This window comes from Ambystoma mexicanum, chromosome 4p, assembly GCF_040938575.1.
Source record: "Ambystoma mexicanum isolate Mex_15411 chromosome 4p, UKY_AmexF1_1, whole genome shotgun sequence".
Taxonomy (NCBI): Eukaryota; Metazoa; Chordata; class Amphibia; order Caudata; family Ambystomatidae; genus Ambystoma; species Ambystoma mexicanum.
Genome location: NC_090927.1, coordinates 849477066 through 849492915, shown reverse-complemented (window position 1 = coordinate 849492915; position 15850 = coordinate 849477066). Strand labels below are relative to the sequence as shown.

The 15850-nt window shown below is 46.1% G+C and overlaps 1 protein-coding gene across 1 annotated transcript in view; it reads left to right on the top strand.

Annotated features, from left to right (window-relative positions):
• KLHL32 (kelch like family member 32) overlaps positions 1-15850 on the top strand; it is a 2034348-nt gene that overhangs the window by 1751338 nt on the left and 267160 nt on the right. The gene's annotated exons all lie outside the window — the stretch shown is intronic.

The following is a 15850-nucleotide window of genomic DNA, read 5'->3' as shown; positions in this document are numbered from 1 at the left end:
GACAAGAGGGCAGAAGCCCTGGCGGTCCTAGAGAAGGGTGAGGTGGCGTCAAACCACGCCATAACGGTGGCCACGGACATTGCCGACACCGGTTTCGGCCAGTTGGGCAATAGCGTTTGCCTTCGACGGCGGGGGTGGCTCAAAGCGACGGATTTCCGCCAGGGCGTGCAAGCCAAGGTTTTGGACATGCCCTTCGACGGAAACAATCTGTTTGGAAAGACAGTGGATGAGTCGCTGCAGGCCATCAAGACCGACAGAGAGGCGGCTCGGGCTTGGGAGTTCTGCAGCAACGGCGGCCGCCCTTTCGGAACTCCGGAGGCAAGCAAGGTGCCTCCAAAGGATTCACCGGCGGCCCCTCGACCTATCGTCAGGCGGCCCGTTCCTCGTCGCAAGAAGCCTACAGGGGACGAGGCAACTAAGGTGGATCTCGCTGTCGTCGCCAGGGAGATCAAGGAGGCAAGGCTGCTTTCAAGCAAGACTGAACCGGCCGTTGCGTCGGGCCCCCACCAAAGCACTCTGTTGGGAGGCCGGCTGGCGAAGTTCGTCAGCGTATGGGAGTCCATCTCCACCGACCATTGGGTGCTGGATGCCCTGGCCCATGGGCACACTTTGGAATTCCTAAAAAAGTGCCCCCGAATTCCTCCAGTACCCAGGAAGGAAAACCACGTCCCTCAACTGCTGTTAGAGGTAAGGGCGATGCTCAAGAACAGATCTTCTCTCCAGAGAAGGAGGCGCCATTCTTCATCACGACCCGGAGTCGCTGAACTTGCAGGCCTGGCTCCTGCAGCACTAGAGTTTGGAGGGTACGATATCCCAGCTGACTGCAGAGAGGTTCTTGCAAAGGCCAGGGCGTCCTCAACTCTCAAGTGCTACGGACACAAGTGGAAGAGGTTCTCTGTCTGGTGCCGTGCACAGAAGATTAACCCTCTACAGATTACAGCCCCTCAAGTGCTACCATACTTACTGTCACTGGCCAAAGCTGGACTAGCTCATGCTTCCATCAAGATACATCTGGCAGCGATTTCCCGATACACCAGAATTGCAGGACGGTCGTCCCTGTGGTCTCATCGCCTGGTGAAGGAGTTTATGAAAGGACTGTTTTGATTGTTCCCGCCGGTGAAGGCTCCAGCCCCGGCGTGGGAACTCAACGTGGTGCTGACCAGGCTCATGGGCCCCCCATTCAAGCCCTTGCATTTGCCTCCTTTGAAGTTCCTGTTGTGGAAGACTGCGTTCCTGGTGGTCATCACCTCTGCACGATGCGTGGGAGAGATTCAGGCCCTATCCTGCAAGCCTCCATACTTGACTTTCCACGAGACGAGGGTAGTGCTGAGGACGCACCCCTCCTTCATGCCCAAGGTGCCGTCGGACTTCCATCTCAGCGAGCCCTTGGTGTTACCAGTCTTTTTCCCGTCGCCTTCGTCGCCGGCAGAGAGGACTTTGCACTCGCTGGATGTAGCTAGAGTGCTGAAGTTCTACGTGGACCGAATGAAGAGTTTTCGGAAGACATCACAGCTGTTTGTGAACTTTGGACCTGTGAACCAAGAGAAGGCTCTCTCGAAGGCTTCCATTTCCAGATGGCTCTCCGGCTGCATCATGCACTGTCATCGGTTGGCAAACCGACCGTTTTGCCTGGCCGTCCGAGAGCCCTTTCGACCAGAGCGATCGCTGCTACCACGGCGTTCTTGTCTGGTGTGCCCCTGCTGGACATCTGCAGGGCTATTACGTGGAGGTCGACGCACACCTTCATGAGATTCTACTCCATCGACTGGAATTCCAGGGAGGAGTCCAGAGTCGGCCAGGCAGTGCTGCGCAACCTGTTCACTTAAGGTGAGCCTGGTGAGGAGGTAAGAGATGCTTAATGTTGAGTTTTATGTAATGCTTAATGTTGAGCCTTGCCACCTCCCGTGGTTGTGCATGTGTGTACTGCTATGTATTTTTATATTCATGAGCATGTGAATCCATGCAAGACCCCATGCTGGAGAAGGAACAAGTTAGTTACCTGTAGCTGTTGTTCTCCAGCATGGGTCTGGCATGGATTCACATGCGAACCCTCCCTCCTTCCCCTCTGGGGCTCTTCACTTGGTCATACTGCCACTTTACGTGCTACCAAATCTGAGGATGGCTGCCAGGGGCGGGGTTTAGGGAGAGGGCAGTCATTGGCTGGGGACAGTATGACCCAGGGACCAGTAATTGGTTACTACTAAGAAAGACAGATCAGAAACGAAACTGATACTGGTTTTTTCTTTACCGAGGATTCCCACCCTGACGATGGGGAATATTCATGAGCATGTGAATCCATGCCAGGCCCATGCTGGAGAACAACAGCTACAGGTAAGTAACTTGTTCCCTCTCACTCTCTGTAGGCTCGACATAGAGCAACAAACAAAAGGGTAGCAAAACAATTATTCGTCAGACAGGTGAGGGGAACACATATGGGAATTCTTGGATCTACAACTACAAAGGTATTCCCCCTTTGATCAAACCAAAGTTGTCTGTGTTGTCTATACCCTAATTGTTCAAAACAAACATACTTATTCAACACAACGCAATCATATGGCTACACTTGTCCGATCATATTTAGTGCATGTAGTACATTGCTCCCATCATAAATTCATGAATATAAAAAATCTAAGTGTAAAAAACATGTAAGCAATACAAGACAGTGTCAATTCTGAACCCTTATTATGAACCTTTCCTGTTATGACTTCTGCCTACATTGTAAGTGTAATGCCAAAAAAAGCAAATGCATCCAAATGATTCAGTCCTTTCTTTGAGAGAACACCTGGATACTTGGAACACTTATTCTTCATGCCAGATAAGATCTGTTGATCCTTTGCAGTCCTACTAGGTTTGTATTGTGTGATGTCTTCTGAGTTTGCTATAGCCTGTCGTGTTTCATTCCTTATTACTGTTGGAGGAACTTCAAGAGACTGCATGGAAGATTCACCTTACTGAGAGTATCCAGCGAGGGGAACTTGACTCATTCAGTGAACAAATAGGGAACTTCATTTCTCTGCATCATTCCCAGTGTAGACTACAGCTTTAAATAACTGAGCCCTCTCCTTGACCATGGGAATGTTGGTCCCAATTAATGGAGGCAATGCAAGTACTGTTCAATTCCATATCAGTTTCATTCAAAATTCATTTACAATCTTGCGTGCACTAACTAATGTTGCAGCACAATAAGATCCTACATTGTAAAAGACAACGGATTAGCGAACCTGAGGCCAGATTATCAAAGATTTTCACTGGTGTTCAAAAGTGAGCAAATGCTTTGATAATGGAAAATGGAGCAAACAGATGTTGTCACAATACATATTATCAGGCTGTTTTTTGCACTATATTTGCTGCATAGCATGCAACAAAAGGTGCTACTGCATTTCTTTTCATGTTATGCACCAAACATAAATAAAAGAGCATTCTCCAATTTCCCCAGGTCAAAACAGTTTTAGATAATACCAATTGGGGGTAAACCTGTTTGCTCCATTCTGTTATCAAAGCAGCACAAATTGGTGCTAAATTAATTTGCTCCACTTTTTTGCACCAGTGCAGATCTTTGATAAATTGGCCCCTGGAGACTGAGGCCTTGGAAAAATATATATGCTCTGTATATAAATATTTGAAAGAAGTCGAGTAGCCCCATGTAGCCAATGTTTAAAAAGAAATTGAAGAAGGGTGGTTGGAGCTATGAGGGGGAAATTGACTTGTGAACAACCCACACAGCTGCAACTGTAAATGAAGTGATGGTTAGCAAGCTATTAAAGAGTATACACAGGAGATGGATACACCACCTCACATGGACGTGTCTTTGAGTTCTTGTGTGTACTAGGTATGTAATCTTGGGCAGTATTACCTGAGGAAAAACCTGTAATACAGTGTGTGAAACTAGATATGTGCTCTGAAAAATCGGGGAGTTTTTCAGAGCAAAATAATCAGTTAGAGAAACTTTGACTTCTGCCCTTCTTTGTTATTCCTTTAAAGATTAGTCTACCAATTTGTATCTGAATGAGTATGACCTTGTACATTTGTATTATTGTATTGTTTTTATTGTTTATGTACGGTATTCAATTATTAAAGTCTTGAAAAAAATCTTTACTGGTTAGGATTGAACAGGACACTTTGCTCCGTTGTGCAGAAGCACTGAACATAGGTGTCCGATAAATCTCTTTGCTTAAGCAGCATTGGGGCCTGAGCACCATGAAGACACTCAGGTGGGCTGCAATGCTCTGTTAAGCCCAATACAAAGCTGAAACGTCTGAGCACCACAGGAAAATGGTAGAAACATTTTCGTTCTGTTTTTTTTCTCTGCACCCACTTTTGGCACAGCGCTCCCTGATCTACAGGAGTACCACTGTAAATCCATAGCTTTAATTTCTGTTTTTTCACACATGATTCTGGAATGGCACGGCCTCCTCATTTAGTGGCAGAGCAGTCACGTTTATCTGAGTGGTTTCCTCGCTCTGGAACACTTATTACAATGTTGCAGTGCAGCGATGTCCGGAGGCAACACAACTCCCTCAACTGTGGAAGACCAGGGCGACCTCTACACTTCCCTGAGAAGTTTATATATGTATATATTATTTTTTTCACCAGACTTTTGTTTTACATAAAAATATGGTTACTTCAAAAGTGAAGCATACTGACTAAAATAACAAAGCATAGTGATAAAAAAGGGAAACATTGTCATATTTCTTACCATATTGCACATTTTTCAACATATTGAAACTTCACGGGGTACTAAGCTTATCAATCGCTTCAATGCGCTTTCACATGTGAAGGATTTTATTAAAAGGGAATGTAATACGGGAAGCTTTTGTGCAGCAAGTTGGTATAGGAGTGAAGCACGATCGTTCTGCTCCTACGAGGTTGACTGCAGCGGAACAGGGCAGTTTCAGAGACAATTGCTCCAAATCGAAGATCAGTCCAGGGGGGTGAATACACACTGTAACCGAGTAACGCTGAGGACGCACAGCAGGTATTGGGGCGGTGGAGGTCAGTGGTGACCACTTGTCCCTGCATGGATCCCTGAAACAGAAATGAGACATTGGTGATTGGGGATATAGTGGATGAGACACCTATCCGTGGACCCCTGAACATGAGCCGAGAACCGTAACTAGGAAGAGGAGCAGGGGCCCATCGTGGCAGTGGAGTGCATCAATCAATCAGACCGATGGAAGAAGATGAGAGCTTCTTAGCAGCCCTCCTCCCTAGACCTCTTCCCCCTTCCTTCTAAAGATCTGTATCGGATGTAAAAGGGGGGAGAGGAGTGACAACCCTAGGGAGAGAGCAACAAGTCTATGGTGGGGGTCTGAGCCAGCTGACCCAAAGAGCAGTGTTATTACCCGTGCTACACATATACACTGGCTGGAACTGAGCACCGGCGAAGACACACAACACGCGGTGGACCAAGCCAAAGGAAAGTTGCGGTCAAGGGTGAACTCTTATCCCCACCTGGGTCTCTGAATCAGAAGTGAGACCTTGGTAACTGGTGATACATTGGGGGAGATGCCTATTAGAGGACCCTTGGACAACAGCCAAGCAGTGCAGAAATTAGGGCAGTCCCGCCGACCACTGGAACAACACGACTTGATACATGTATACGTCAGGTGTACCATCTAGAAGGTCCTGGTAAACTAGTCACGGAAAAAATGAGAGGCGACACAGAGAAACAGAAACAACACTGAACCCAAAATAGATGCCGATACTAAAAGTAGACTCAGAAACCCAAAGAAATGGAGTTGTGTAAATCGGCATCTCAAAGTGAAGGTGAATCAGCAGTAAGCCATTCCACGCATGACATAATGAGGGCATTACAGGAAGCAAAAAACAATGTTGGTATGTAAAATAGTTGCTGTAGAGTTAGACGTGCAGCTACTGAGACAAGACCTACACAGAGTGTCAGAGAGAGTGGGTGAAATGGAAAGAATAATATCGGACATGAAAGATATCTTGACTAAGCTCTTATCTGAGGTACAGGCTTTGATCAAGAGAGCGCACCAGTTGGAGGAACTGATGGACGATGCAGAAGGGAGAGCAAGGAGGAATAATATACAGATTAATGTCCCGGAAGACGCCGAAGGATCTTCTATGGAACTGTTTTTGGAAGGATGGGTGAAGGACTGTGTGGGAATGCACGGGCTCTCCAGTTTTTTCTCCAAAGAAAGGGCGCATGGAGTTCCAGGCAGGGCACTGCTGCCAGGAAGCCCTCTAAGACAAGTGATAGCAAAGCTCCTAAAGAATAATGACAGGGACTATATACTGCAGGCAGTGAGAAAAAAGGGTATCTTAGAAGTTAACAGGGCGAGAGTCGTCATATACCATGACTTTACAAGAGCAGTCCAAAAAGCCCAACAATCATTTGACGCAGTGTGAAAAAAGCTCAGGGCCTCAGAGATCAAATATGCCATGATATACCCAGCAAATACTATTCCAAGGGATCCGGTTCTCCACAAATCCCATGGAATCCTCGGAATGGGTGGAAACTATAAACCTGAATAAAGGAGAAGGACCGGTGTGACCACAGAGAGACAAGATACACACAGAGAATGGGACCGCCAACAGGAATACGAAGACGGAACACCTCCCTGAGGAAGGACATGAAAAGAGATGTTGTGTCGAATTGAAGCGGAACAAGTGGACCTGGTTTATTGTAAAAATTGAGTTGAATATAACTTGTAACAGACATTTTTGCAGGATGAGGGAGAAGATAGGAGCAGGCTGAGTCAGAGCGCAGTGATCAATTGCACAGGCCCACCACTGAGTCTGGCCCATGCCCTCTTGGCATTGACGGCTGGACTTTGATTTAAATGGGACAATAGATGCTTCAAGTTGGTGGCGGGAGGAGTTCAAAAAGGTTGGTTGGTTGTTCTTGTTGCAGATTGTGTTTAAATAGCAGGACTCACATCAAAGAAGGGTCTCCCAGGTCACTGGTGTCCACGACCAAAAGTATGCTTCAATGACCATGTCATGCTAGGTGATTACACTGAAGGAAAGTAATGGGGGTGAACAATAAAGGGAGCTGAAATGTTTGACATGGAATGTCAATGGTTTAATTGACAAAATTAAAAGGGAATTGGTCTAAAAATATCTAGGTAGGCACAGAGCGGATATAGTTCTCCTACAAGAGACCAACCTTATGGGTACTTCATACAGCTTCCTGAGTAGGGGACAATACAGGGTGGTAGAACATGCAGGTTATTATAGGGGATCGAGGGGAGTTGCCATCATGGTTAAGTGCACGTTCACTATGGAAGTGAAGGTAGTAAAGAGAGTCTCACAAGGATGGTATATTTTGAGCATGGGGCAAATATGGGGAGAGAGTATAGTGGTACTGAGCATTTTTTCTTGGTGATCCAGGGGCTGTTGGTGACACATGAGACAGACATAACGATATTTGGTGGTGATTTCAATGACGTCATGTCTAGGGCGCTGAATAGACCCCTCAAACTACAAATAGAACCATGTTGGCTATGTTCGCAGAAGCGACAGGAATGAGAGATGTCTGGAGAGAACTGCACCAGGGGAAAGGGGGATTCTCGTTCTATTCTGGAACACATGCATCACTCTCCTGTATAGAATATTTTTTACTCCCTTGCACATGGCTGGGAAGGGTCACAGAGGCAGAATATTTGCAGAGGGTTAGGTATCTCGGATCACTCCCCAAATAACTGGGAACAAGATGAAGGGCCAGGGGGAGTGCAGACTAAACAAGTACTATTTGGCAATGAGGACATAACTAAGTGGCTGAAGGAACGAACGGAATAGTACTTCGCCTTAAATGAGGGTACAGTAAACAGCAAAAGTATCCTCTGGGAGGCGTATAAAACAGTCATCAGGGGTAGGGCCATAACAGAGAACAGACAGCATTGAAAAAACAGACGGCAAAAATGCCCAACCTCGAAAAAGAAATTAAGGAAAAGTAGGAGATTTACAGTAGAGAGAAAATGACGAGGACTGAGGGAACTACTGAAAGCCAAGTTACGCTTTAAAGCGTAGGCGCCAACGAAGTCAAACAAGGGTACTGGGCAACCAAGGCCAGATTTTGAGACTGGGCATAAAGCAGTGAAATTGTTGGCTTGGTTAGAAAGATGGGAGGAATGGTCGAGATGGATTAGAGAGATTGTGTCCAGTGAGGACAGAGGTCATAAACAAGGCCAACAGATAGCTCAAGAATTTGCCCGTTTTTACCAAGGCTTGTATGGTGAAGTGTAGGTACCAGATGAGGAGGGGATTAAGGAATACTTTGGGCGGGTGACCTTACCAACAATAGGGCACCAAAAAAGAGAGGAAATGGAAAAGAAACTCTCAGTTGAGGAAGTACAAGATGAAATAGGGCAACTACAAGCCGAGAAGGCTCTAGGGCCGAATGGGCTTCCACTTGAATTCTGGAAGCCGCTAGCCTAGCAGCTAAAAAAGCAATTATAATACGTGAGAGTGTAGCTGAACTGATGCTGGAAATGTTAAAAGAAAGCAGGGATAAAGGTGAGCTCCTGGCGGATTTGAGGTTGGCCAATATTGTGGTTATTCATAAGAAAGGGAAACCGAAAGAGCAGTTTGCCTCATAACGATTTCATTATTGAGCGGTGAAATGAAAATACTAGCCAAAGTTCTGGTGAATAGGCTGACTTCAATGATAGGCCGATTGATTCACACAGATCAATGCGGCTTTGTCCCTGTGAGGGCCACACAAATGAACATAAGAAGGGTGCATAATGCGCTAGAGAAAGTGATAGAACTGCAAGGGCCACACACCAGTATAGCGCTTGATTCAGAAAAGGCCTTCGACTCCGTCAAGTGGTACTTCCTTTGGGAGGCAATGGGAATGGTTGGCTTTGGGGTAACTATATGGTGTGGGTCAAATTATTATATGCAAATCCGCGAGCCAAGGGTGAATGACTTTACATCTGGCCACTTTTCGCTCCGAAAGGGAACAAGACAGGGATAACTTTTGTCTCTGCTGTTCTTTCTCATTGCGACCAAACCACTGACGGAGATAATCGGGTCAGACCAATACAAGTTGGGCTTTGTGTGGCTGGGGGCTGGGAAGACTGCATTTTATCATATACAGATGACTGACTAATTTACTAATATATTTGGCCAAACCAAGACAAACGGGTACTAGTGCCATAGAAAAGATGCAGGAATTTTGAAAATATAGTGGTCTGATGATAAACTGGAGCAAATCAGTATTTGTCCCGGTGAAGGACAGGGCTAAGGTGATCCCAGAAGGGTGCCTTCTGCACATCACCAAAGGCCCATTCACTTATCCAGGGATGCAAATCCATGTAGAGGAACAGGGATTCCTACAGAATAATTTGGAACCAATCCTGAATAGGTTACAGGAGGACACTAAACACTGGGTAACCTTACCTTTGATTCTTGTAGGGAGAGCTAAACTATTTAAGATGATTACACTGCCCACATTTCTGTATGTCTTGCAGAACACCCCGATAAAACTGCCTGGAGTGGTCTTTACCAAAATCAATTCCTTGCTTAGAGGAATCATGCGGTGGAACGACAACCCTCTGATAGCGTTAAAATATTTGCCTAAATTGGTTTGGGATTTGATTTTGAAGCATTTGTAACACGCAAACTGAGCGAAATTAAACACATCTACGTGCAGGCGATCTCAACAAAGCAAAGATATGCTTCAATGCTGTACCATGAGAACAGGAAGAACTCCACAACAACGATGGAAAAATTATTTAAAAGGGAATGTTTGCAGTGCTTTATAAAACTGAATAAGGGAGTATTTTGCTGTATGCTCTCAGGGAAGGCTGTTCCAGAACCTAGGGCCATAAAGTGAAAACCGTCTATCTTCCCTTGAGTCACAATGGGACGGTGGGACCACCAATCGAAACTTGTCAGCATAGCATAGCATACGACATGGATGAGATCTCATCAGTTTTCCGGCCAGATACAACGGTGCCAGGTTGTTTAGGCATTTGTAGATCAGGCTGAGGATTTTAAAATTGATTCTGTCTTCATCCGGCAGCCAATGGAGAGAACGGCACAATGTAGAAATATGGGAGGACTTTGCTACTTTATAAATCAGCCTCACTGCTTTGTTTGGTGCCTTTTGGAGCCAAATCAGGTGTTTACGAGGAATCACAGCTTGCATTCCTTTACCATAATCCAGCTGAGAATTCACCAGTGCCCCAACAATACTAGCAGGGTCTTCAGAAGGAAGATATGGCAGGGCAAGTCGTAGAAGCCACAAGGAGTAGAAGACTGATTGCAGCTTTGCTCCTACCTGCATCTCACATCCTAGACTGTTCTACGATATGCAATCTCATTTGTTCATTTTTGGGGTTCATTTTTAATTAGAGCCCAACAATTTTGGGTTGGGAGGGCATTGGCAGTAGATGTTTGGCCCAAACAGTGCCACCTCTGTTTTGTTGGAGGTGAGTTGGATCCAATTTGAGACCACCCGATCTTCCACATCTACCAGGCACTGCCTGACTTTGGGGAATGAGTCTCCTAAGTTCCCCAGCTTCAAAAAGATCTGGGTGTCATCAGCGTAAGGCTGAAACCTCACCCCATGGCTCCCCAAGATGTCCATTAATGGTTGCATTTATACATTTAACAGCACTGGAGATTGGGCAGATGCCATAGGTACCCCACAATATTGGGGAACAGAGTCCAGCAGGAAATTTCCCAATCTCACCTACTGTTGATGTTCAGTTAAAAAAGTGCTGAACCATTCAATGGCATGATCTGAGACCTTTCCGACCTTCTTTAAGCGATCTAGAATAGTACTATGTTCATGCTCGCGCCTAGAGACACTTGCGTACAGGCACATTATAAATGCCACATCATATCATATCGTACAGTATCGAACGCTGCAGACAGGTCTGACATGATTAGCAGGAACATCTCACCCTCATCGGAAACTTGAAGTTAATCCCCAACCGCCATCAGTGCAGTCTCTGTGCCAAATCCTGGCTGAAACCCATATTGATAAGGATCAAGCATAGAGAGCTTTTACATGATCCTGGAGTTGAACTGTAAAAACATTTGGAAGGGTTTTACCAGGCCAGGGCAATCCTGCCACCGGGCGAAAGCTCTGTAAGTTGTTTGGGTCCAAATTTGCTTTTTTCAATAGTGGGGTTATGATAGAATTATTTATCCTGGAAAGGCACCACCCCTTGTGATATGGAGGCATTAACGAACCGGGTCATAAAGGCAATGATCTCGGGTGCCAGATGTTGAGCAGTGCAAACTGGTAGATCAAAAAGCAAGTCGTTGGTGGGTTTGAGAGTCTTTATGAAGTTTAAAATTAAATCCTTTAAAACTGTTTTAAAGTCAAACTAACCTTCCGAGTGCTAAAAAGTGGCCTTGTTAGGCTTCGAATCAGACTCAGGCTAAGGTGCAATGTTTTGATTCTGAACTGTTGGTTTATTTTGCATGATTTTCTCCTGAATGCCTTTTATTTTATTTAAGAAAACCTATTAAAAGCATTTTTTTAACTGAAAGTTCAGTTGCTGAAGAGGGACGAGTAAAATTAGCAAACACTGAGAAGAGTTCTCTTGGCCTGTTCTTAGCTGATGCATTCTTTTTATGTAGAAAGTTAGATTTGGCTTTAAAGATAGCCCCCTTATATTCTTTCAAATCTCTTTTTGTGCCTAAAGCCAAATCGGGGGTTCTGGATTTCCTCAATTTTCTTTCTGAAGCCCTATATTTTACTATCACAGAAGCAAGATTATGTGAAAACAATGGTTTAGATTTTGGTTTCACCCACTACAAAACATGGGGAGCAAATTTGGAACAGGTAGCATCCATAATTGATGCTCCCTGAGAGAAGAAATCTACACATTGTCAAGATGAGTCTATAGACTGCAGAGCCTCCGATAAAGCAGGCCCTGGAATAGTCAATGGAACTTTGGCCTTACGATGCATGGCCGTACAGGCTGGAGTGGGAGTAAGTCCCCTTTCCTTGTTACTATCGAAGGAGAATAACCTAATGAAATGATCATTAGGTTACCAAGTAACAGGGACGGTATCAAGCATGGTTATTCCTCCACTATGGACCAAAATAGGGTTTAGGCAATGCCCCCGTATATGGAAGGGGGGCGGTCCACTTAAAGAGGCTTCCGACTATGGCTGTACAGGATTTTCCAGAAATCCTTGGAGTCTGGAGCCAGATATTAAAATCACCAATACAAACTAGCTTGCAGTACTTAATACCTGTAGTAGACATAAATGAATACAACAATTCCAAAAGGGCTTTGCTGGACCTGGGGGTCTATATCCCGATAATATTTGGGAGGGAGAACTTGAGGTACCACTACTACTACTGGGCTTTTCAGCTTATTGTAGCAAATGAATGGGTGTTTGGCGGAGCAAACAAAGCCCACACAAGGTTGGAAGTTGCACTGATGAGGGATAGGTCCCCGAAACAAGTATTATATTGGAACCCAAGAATGCAAGATTTAACGTCAGCAGGGTGAAGGGTCATAGAAATTAGAAAAGAGATTACTGGATCCATGGCTTGCAAAGAGGTTATTACTAAGCTAACACTACTATGGGAGAATCCAAATATAACAGAAATATACAAGCTAGGTAGGCAAATGATATGATATTATATGGCATTTATAACGCGCCTCTACATAAGTGTTTCTAGGCATACCAAGAAGGGGGCAATAGAGGGGGGACAAAACAACAATCTTACTAGGCCTTGTGTCATTCAGATTGCGCAAGTGCAGAGAAATGGCGAGGGGGGAGGAGAAGCGCAAGTAACAAAAAAAAGTGCAGCCAGCGGGTGGCTCAGTGTGGGTAACTCAAAAAGTGCAACCAACGTGTGGCTGATAAGTGCAGAGAGAAGGGACCGTAGGGTTGCAGATACAGACCACAAGTGCTGGGAGTGCTGGGAGGCAGTTCAAAGTGCAACTGGACATGCAGGAGCCTGGGCCCAAGTTCAGAGGGTAGCCAGGTGACCAGCGCGTGGAGCAGTCGGGACATCAGCAGGGGAGAGGAAGAGAGAAAGCGGAAGTGAAGGGGAAGGTCTTGAGTTGCTTCCGGAACCAGAGGTGGTTCTGCTCAAGAGAAAGAGGCAGGGAGGCTGTTCCAAAGGTAGGCCCCAGCCGAAGATAGAGATCTGCCCCCAACTCTCTGCTTGGAAAAGCCACTGACCCTGAGAGAGTTGGAGGAGGATGAGCGGAGAGCTCGAGAAAGGAGATGTTTAGGAACAAAGAGTGGAGGTAGTGCAGTCCCAGGCCCCAGAAAGCCTTGTGGAAGATGCAGAGGGTCTTGAACTTGATCTTGCTGCCACTGGGAGCCAATGAAGAGATTTCAGAGCTGGAGAGATGCAATCCATGGGTTTGATGCCAAGGACAAGTCTTGCAGTCCTGTTCTGGATACGTTGTAGAGGTTTGAGAGTAGAGGCAGACAGATTAAGAAAGAGGCTGTTGCAGTAGTCCAGCCTACAGAGGACCTGAGCTCTGGAGACAGTGAGCTTCTGTGGGATAGTGTTGAAAGAAGAATACATCTGAGGAGGTGCATCTGGTAGTTTTACTTCTTAGAGACGCCAGAGATGTGAGGAGAGATGGTGAGGGTGGATTTGAAGATGACTCCAAGGTTCTGAGCCTCAAAGGTAGGAGCGTGAAGAGGGCCCAGAGTGGGCCGCCAGAGAGAGAGAGAGAGAGAGGAGAGAGAGAGAGAGAGAGAGAGAGAAAGAGAGAGAGCGAGAGAGAGGAAAGGAGGGAGATGGTGTTCCGATGAGGAGGATCTCAGTCTTACTGGCATTAAGGCAGAGATCATTGGTGGCGCACCATTCATGAATTGCGGCCAAACAATCTGGAATGAGGGAAGGAGAAGAGGCAGCTGAGGGGAGCCTGAAAGAGAGCTCGGTTTCATCCCCATAACACTGAAAGCTGGAGTCGAAAGCAGCGATGCTGTGGGCAAGAGGTGCCAGGTATTGGTTCAACGGCCGGGGAGAAAAGTTAAACCCCTGGGGAACATCACAAGTAGAGAGAGAGATAGAAGAGAGGAAAGACCCCAGTTGGACCTGAGAGGGTCGGTCAGTGAGAAAGGAGGTCAGCCAGGTCAGGGCCTGATCAGTGACACGGAGGTCATCACGGAGGCGATTAAGCAGGATGGCATGGTTGACGATATCAAAAGCAGAAAAAAGATCGAGGAGAAGGAGGACAGAATGAAGGTTAGAATCAAGGTTCGAGAGCATGTCTTCATGAATGTTCGGGAGAGCATTTTCCATGCTTCTGGCAGCTCTGAAGCCAGACTGGTGGTTGTGGAGACAACCAACAGATTCAGTGTGCAGATTAAGCTGGGAGATGGCTTTTCCAAGAGTTTGCCCAGGAAAGGAGTGATGGAGATCAAGCTATAGTTTGCCAGAGAGGAAGCATCGGCAGATGGCTTCTTTAGGAGGGGGTGGACAAAGGAGTGCTTAAGGGTGAGGGGGAAGATACCAGTGGCAAAGGAGGGATTGCAGAAATCGGCCAAGGCTGGAGCAAGGGTGTTGGTGTGGTCCTCGATGGTTCTGGATGAACAGGGGAGAATCTGTTTTGATGAGACTTTCATAGATCGGACTTGTCTAGAAACATTGTTTGGGGTGAACAAGGGAAAGGAAGAGAAGGGAGGAGAAGAGATGGTCACAGGCGGGCCATAAGTGGAGGAAGAAGAGGAAGAGGAACAAAGGGTGGACAGGATGTCCTGAGTTTTAGTGATGAAATGAGAAGCCAAGGCCATACAGAAGGCCTGAGAGGGAACATGAGAGGTAGAGACTGCAGCAAGATTGGCAAGCTCCTTGCAGATTTTGAAGAGTTCAGCCGAGTTGTTAGATTCCGCAGAGACGTGGGCTTGGATGTGGGGTCTCTTCTTGGCGAGGAATGTGAGTCTGTATTGCGGGTAATAAGATGGTCAAGTAGGGGGAATCACTAAAATGAGAGATGTCCTTAACGGGGACAGACTGGCAACATTCCTGGAACTGCACGAAAGCCATGGGCTGACAATAAGGGAAATGTTCATGCACTCATGCTTGCAACATGCAATGCGAGACAAAATAGGAAGGGAAATTGACTTCCTAGACCACACACCCCTAGAAGTCAAACTTCTTACTGAAAGTATTGAAAAGAAGGCAATCGCGATAATGTACCAGACGATTAATAACTTTACATCAATGAAATTGAATAGGGCTTGATCCAAGTGGGGAGAAGACCTGGGAACGCTGGAGGAGGAAGAATGAGTGGATGCGCAAATAGCAGTCAGAGAGTTTAACATGTCCACAAGGCTCATGCTGGTGCAACTTAAGATAATGCACAGGATGTACTACTCCAGGGTAAACTTATACAGGATGGGAAAGAGGGAAGATGAGTTAAGTCTGACATGTAAAAGGGAGGTGGGATCCTTCTTTCATTTATTGTGGGGCTGCCTAAAAGTTCAAGTATGCTGGAAAAGGATCCTGAGAATACTGTCCCGACTGGTGGGGAGTGAGATGCTGATGCTATCCTGGAAGCTGCAGTGAGTTTGGGCTGGGGGTTAAGCAACTTATCAATACAAGGTTGGTGATGGTGAAGAGAGACTTGGCAACTAAATAGGGTGTTGCAGAGATGGGGATTGTGGCAAAATGGACAGAGGGGATGGATCACTGCAAAACCCTAGAGAAGATGGGTCTATAAGCAAAGGGCCTGTCTTGGGAAATTCCAAAGAATATGGGTGACGTGGGATCCGGTGGTATTTATTGTTTTAACAAGAAGCATAAATTGCATGTCAAGGGTGAAGAGCAGGTATGGAAGTGTTGTTCCTGCTGGAAGAACACAGCTGAGATGGGGTGCTAAGAAGGAAGCTACGAGCTGGAAGAAGCTTGGATCTTTGTTTGATCACTGTTTCTTTTGGT